Below are 6,215 nucleotides of genomic sequence, written 5' to 3' on the forward strand. Positions count from 1 at the left end.
GTTCAAGCCCCACACTGGGTGTAGAGATTATTTAAAAAAAAAAAAAAAAAAAAAAAATCTTGTGGGGCGCTGGGTGGCTCAGTTGGTTGAGTGGTGTCCAACTCTTGATTTTGGCTCAGGTTGTGATCTGAGGGTTGTGAGATCGAGCCCCCATGGGGCTGTGCACTCAGGGGGAAGTCTGCTTGAGATTCTCTCCCTCTGCACTCCCCTCCCCTGGCACATGAGACCATGCATATTTTCTCTCTCTCAAATAAATAAATCTTTAAAAATAAAAAATGAAATCTTTTTTTTTTTTTTTCTAAAGTCCATAGCTTTGCGCAGTGGCAGTATCGTAGTCAATGAGGTTTATCCAGGGCGCAATTAATTGCTAATTGAAAACTTTTCCTAAAGTCCATTTTCAGGACTAACACCAGGTATGACCCATCTACTACGCACAAGGGTGTGACGTCACTGTGTCACTCTAGGTGGACACAGTGGTTTGTCCCTGGGGTTGTTGGAAGATCTTGTTGGGTGTGGGGAGCTTGCCAGACTTGGCAATAATAAGTCAGTGGGCACATAAACTAGGAGAGGGAGCCAGATGCATGTGCCCTAACCCACAGCACTTAATACACCCTTGTATGAAAAAAGAGAACACACATCAAAACAAAGGACCGAAGTTACTGAAATGCAATTGACATTTCAAGCTGTGTTTTCAAGAAAGAGCCTCTTTTTTCCAACATCATTGGAAAATCAGCTCTAGTGGAAAAGTCATGAGCCAGGGAACTGAAGTTTCTAAGTATTCAAGTATTCTTAATATTGCTGCCAAATTAAACTGTGAATCAGTCATTCTACAGTCCTGAGTGTTGAGGTCAAAGCACTAACCTCTTTTAGAAGCCTTTTCTGAGGAGGCTGAGGGGACATATTTTGAGAACAAAAGAGATGCAAATGTCTGTAAAGCAGATAGACCACCTCTTCTAGAACAACTTCCTCTTAGCACAAAACAGAGACACATGACCTGGGCTGGGTATGACGGTGTATATACAGAACCTCATGTCGTCAGCTTGGCCCCCAGATTCAGGAGACCCTCAGCTTGGCCCTTTCTCTCCCTCTGCTCAAGGAAGCTGACAGGCATCTCACAGCCCTCTCCCCTGCCTCTCCAACTGGTTCCTTCCCAACCCTTTGTTGCTGGACTGTTCCCTAATGAGTATGTTCCACAAGCAGAGACAACTGTGAATGAAGTTCAGTAAGGGCATCAGTGTTAAAGGCAGTTGTGGGTCTCATAACACACAAAGGCACCTTTCTTTTTTTACTGCTTCGCTCACTGGTGGGAGGCCTTGAATTATTTCCTTCTCAACCTCAGAACACATTAATGTTCACAACACCAGGAGGACATAACCACACACTTTTAAAACCCCAGTTAATATAGGACATTGAAGATTGTTATCGGAATGTCTAAAATTAGAAACATCTACTTTAGAAGGATTATTCTTACCATGCTTTGTACTATAACCTGGCTTTTCAAAGGTTTCAAGTGATCAATAAAAAACTTTTTCCGACGTAAGATTGTCTTAGCAAAAGACAGAACCCAAAATACCAGGATTCCCAGTTAAATTTGAATTTCAGATAAATAACAATTTTTAAAAATTATCTGACCCATGCAATATTTGAAACATACTTACACTGAAAAACTTCTTTATTGTCTACCTGAAGCTCACATGTGACTGACAACCCTATACCAATAACAAAAGTACTGAGTCCGAATCTGCTGGGCTGCTTGTGACAGAAATCCAGTACCAGCTGGCTTGAGTAAAATGGTCAAGTCATTGGCCAATATCACTGAAAATCCAGGATAAAGCTGGTTTCAGATACAGCTGGATCCAGAAGATCAAATGACACCATCAACATTGGTGTTTGTCCGTCTTTCTCAGCCTATCAGGCCGGTGTATCCACTTTGTGATCTTAAGCAGCTCTAGGGTTATATTGTCCCAGGACGGGCTGTCTTAGTGGGAAAAAAAGAGCTTCTATTTCCCAGTGGCTGAAGAGAATGTGTCCTAGGGAATCTCACTTCATGCAGTGGGTCACATGACTATCTGTGACCCAGTCACTGTAGACTCCAGGATTGTATTAGTCTCCTGCGGCTACCAGGACAGATCGCCAAAGCTGGGCAGTTACAGCAGCAGCAGTTCTATTCTCCTGTGGGAGTGGGACTAGGGCTGGGCTCACTCCAAAGGCTCTAGGAGACAAACTATTTCCTACCCCTTCCAGCTTCTGGTGACTCCCGGCCTTCCTCCAGGCCTTCCTTGACTTGTGACCCTGTCACTCCAGGCTCTGCTTCTGTGATCACAGGGCTTCTTTCCCTCTCTGTCTACAACCCTCTCTGCTTTTCCCTCACAAGGACACTTAGGATTGTGTTTCGCCCACCTGGGTCATCCAGGACAAGTGCCTCAAGATCTTTAGTTTAATCACATTTTTGCCCTATGAGGGCAGGTTCAGGGATTAGGACCTGGAAATACCTTTTTGGGGTCACTCTTCAGCTCACTTCAGACATTGAGGATTGGAAAGTCAGTGAGGGGTGACTTGAAAACACGGTGGTGCTGGTAACTGAATAAGGGAAAAAGGCATTCTGAAAAGCGAGTGTAGCAAGATGTCTGTGATGAGGACCATCTACTCTGTTCCCTTCCATTGATTACAACTATTTAGTATTTGGAAAGCGTCTCCACTGTGCCCCCCACAGGAGCTCCAGTCCAGTCTGAGTTATGTATCCGTGCAAGTGTTGGGGAGGATACTGAGCTTCCCATTCCTTTGGGAACTTTGCACTCTTTACTTTGTGGGGCAGAATGTGGTGGGTGCTAGGGTTGGCTTTGATGACTGGGGCTTTTGAGCTGAATTGCAAGAAAGGGGAGGGAAAGGGGAGATTTCAGGCAGAATAGCAGAGCAAAGCCAGACTCTGGGGAGCACAGAGTAGTGGCCTGACATGATTTGAGGAAACCTGGACAGAGAGACATTGGCAAGAAAAAACCACTAACAGTTTTTGGAGAGAGGGGTGATGTGACCTGACTGGTATTTGGGGAAGATTATGATGCTGTATGGAATTTTGTTTAGTCTGAGGTTTCCTCCTGAACCCTGGGCAACAGGGCTGCACTTCTATCTTACCCTCCCACCTACAGTGGTTCCCCAGTCCCGACTAATCCCCTTGTTCTGTGTCATGTTTTTTCCTGTCATCATGCTGAAGTAGTTCTCCTTCATGTTTCTGTCTTTATAAAAATATCCATGCTTCTGGTTCCCACAGCACACATGGCTTCCTTGGTGTCGAGGTTCTGCAGTGAAGGGCAGCCAGGGGCAACCAAGAGCAGAAGGTAATTTCTGGAAAGTTCTGGAGGACAGATTTTCACCAACTTCTACTGGGACCACAGCCAGTAGAAATTTCTCAGCCATTCAAGAACCATAGCTATGCTCTCTCCAGTGAGATCTCGGTCTCCTTCTTCTTGGGTAGGTGGGTAGATGGAGAGCTCTTACTTGGATACTTGGATGATCTATCTCAGCCCTAAGGGTGTATTGGCTGCCTCATATATCCACCATTCCTACATTGTTTAGAGTTCTCTTTGCATCTTACCAGCCAAACCCTCGTTAGTCCAATACCCTGCTTCAATTATGATTTTTAAAAAATATTAAACATCCCCTCTTCAAATTACTGTGTTTTCTCTCTCCTGATTGGACCCACACTGATACACCATCCTTCTAGATCTGGGCTCTCCAATATGGTAGCCATTAACCACGTGTGACTTTTGAGCACCTGAAATGTGGCTGGTGCCAAGGAAGAACTGAAATTTTTTTAAAGATTTTATTTTAAAGAGAGACACAGAGCAAGCATGAATGGGGGAAGGGACAGAGGGAGAGAATCTCAAGCAGACTCCATGCTGAGCATAAGCTCTGTGTAAACCTCGATCTCATGACCCTGAGATCATGACCTGAGTGGAAACCAAGAGTCAGCTACTTAACTGGCTGAGCCACCAGGTGCCCCAAGAAATGGATTTTTAATTTAATTTAAATTAAAAAAAAAAAAAAACTGGAGCAGTGTAAATTTTTCCATTAAATACTTAACTATCTGTAAAATGTCTCGACTTTTTATGAATTACATGTCTATGTAATTGATAATACATGTAAATGATAATACATTGTAATAATTGATAATACATGTAAATTGATAATTGATAATACATGTAATTGATAATATATGTAAATGATAATACATTGGATATAGTGGATTATATAAGGTGTTGTTAAATTATTTTCACTTGTTTTTTTTCTTATTTTTTTAATGCAGCTACTAGAAAACTTAAAATTATAAATGTTACGGGGTGCCTGATTAGTTCAGTTAGAAAGGCATGCAACTCTTGATCTTGGGATCATGAGTTCGAACCCCACATTTGGTATAGACATTACATAAGTAAAAAAAAATAAAAATAATAAAATTATATATGTGCCTTATTCCATTTCTATAGGATAGCCCCTGTTCTATATCCACTTTCTATATAGTCTCTCCTGATTTTCCTAAATAGATATGATTTCTGCCTCCTCCTTGCCCTTTGAATTTCTTTGGATATTTGTGGGGGACATTTGCTAGTTTTTTTGCCTGCCAGCATTCTATCTCTTTTTATAGGCATCTCAGTCTCCTTCCTTGGGGAGATTGGCGTGTAGCCTTGGTGTAGCCTTGATGAGAATTAGTAGCCCCAGCCCACAGCAGAAACCAGATGAGCTGTCCCTGTCAGCCTGGGCGGATAGGCTCAGAATCAATTCCTCCAACTAGAAGCCCCCTCTGGGCCCTATGTATCTTGAGCAAGTGTTACAAGGACATGAGGTCAGTTGGGGGTCCTATTTCTTAAAGATAGAGGAATGCGACATGCAGACTACACACGCTTTCTGCTGTGTCACTTTTGCAGTGACTTCTGCTCCCTAGCTTTCTGCAGCATCCGGGTTTTCCAAGTTGATTGAAAAACAATCAATATGATTTCACTGATTCTCACCATTGATTCTATGACACCCTGGCCTTTATCCAGTTAATTCCCCTTTTCCTTACGATTGATGGAGGCTGTTCCTGTTGTTTGCAACCAAGAGCTCTAATTGATATCGCACTGATGTTCTACTGTTACGTTTAGTTCCAGCAAATTCTAGGCTACTGGCAAAGCCTAAGAATTAAGGGGTAGATAAAAGAGTTGGGCTTTGGGAATGCACAGAATCCACCCTACAGAATTATATGCTGAGAAAGATGGGTGCTATCATTGAGATAAGTGCATTTCAATATATTTTTTTAAGATTTTACTTATTTATTTGACAGACAAGAGATCACAAGTAGGCAGAGAGGCAGGCAGAGAGAGGAAGGGAAGCAGGCTCCCTGCTGAGCAGAGAGCCCGATGCGGGGCTCGATCCCAGGTCCCTGGGATCATGACTGGAGCTGAAGGCAGAGGCTTTAACCCACTGAGCCACCCAGGCACCCCATTTCAATATTTTTCAGTCCTCAAATCATCACTTTGTTCATTCCAGGAACAGAGTGCAATGGACTGGCTAAGTTTAGGGGTCTCTGGTAGGCAGAATAATGCACCCCCCCAACAAAGATGTCCATGTGTTCATCCTAGGAGTCTGTTAATGTGACCTTACAAAAGGGATCTTTACAGATGTGATTAAGTTAAGGGCCTTGTGGTGAAAGATTACCTTGCATTATTTGGGTGAGACCAGTATAATCAACCACAAGGATTCTAAGAAGTGAGGAAAACTTTCTAACTGGATCTGACAGATGTGACTGTGGAAGCAGGATTAGAAAGACGTTACTAACTATAAAATTGCTAGTTTTGAAGGTGGAGGGAGGGGGTCACAAACCCAGGAAAGCAGGGAGAATTTAGCAGCCGGAAAAGGCAAGAAAGGGATTTCTCTAGAGTCTCCAGAGAGGAATGCAGCCCTGCTGACGCCTTGGTGAAAGTTTTGACCTACAGAGCTTTAAGATACTAAATTTGTGTTGGTTTAAGTTGAATGATTTGTTAGAGCGGCAAACAGGAAACTTCTATAAGGCCCATCCCTTGAGCTGGAGAGAACATTGCTTTGACTGACAGTCTACCAAGGCTGTATCCCTTGGAGATGGGAGGAGATTCCTGTATGAAAACAGTGTGTTACTAGCAAGTGAGGGAAAGGATGCTACACTTGACCTTAGACAAAAGGCCGAGAAGTGATGGGAAAGGATGTTG

General features: G+C 43.1%; 1 pseudogene; it reads left to right on the top strand.

The window, feature by feature from the left end:
- Positions 1 to 309: 309 nt before the first annotated feature.
- LOC116571289 lies at positions 310 to 512 on the top strand (annotated as a pseudogene).
- Positions 513 to 6,215: the final 5,703 nt, after the last annotated feature.

Source organism: Mustela erminea, chromosome 12 (assembly GCF_009829155.1).
Source record: "Mustela erminea isolate mMusErm1 chromosome 12, mMusErm1.Pri, whole genome shotgun sequence".
Classification (NCBI taxonomy): Eukaryota; Metazoa; Chordata; class Mammalia; order Carnivora; family Mustelidae; genus Mustela; species Mustela erminea.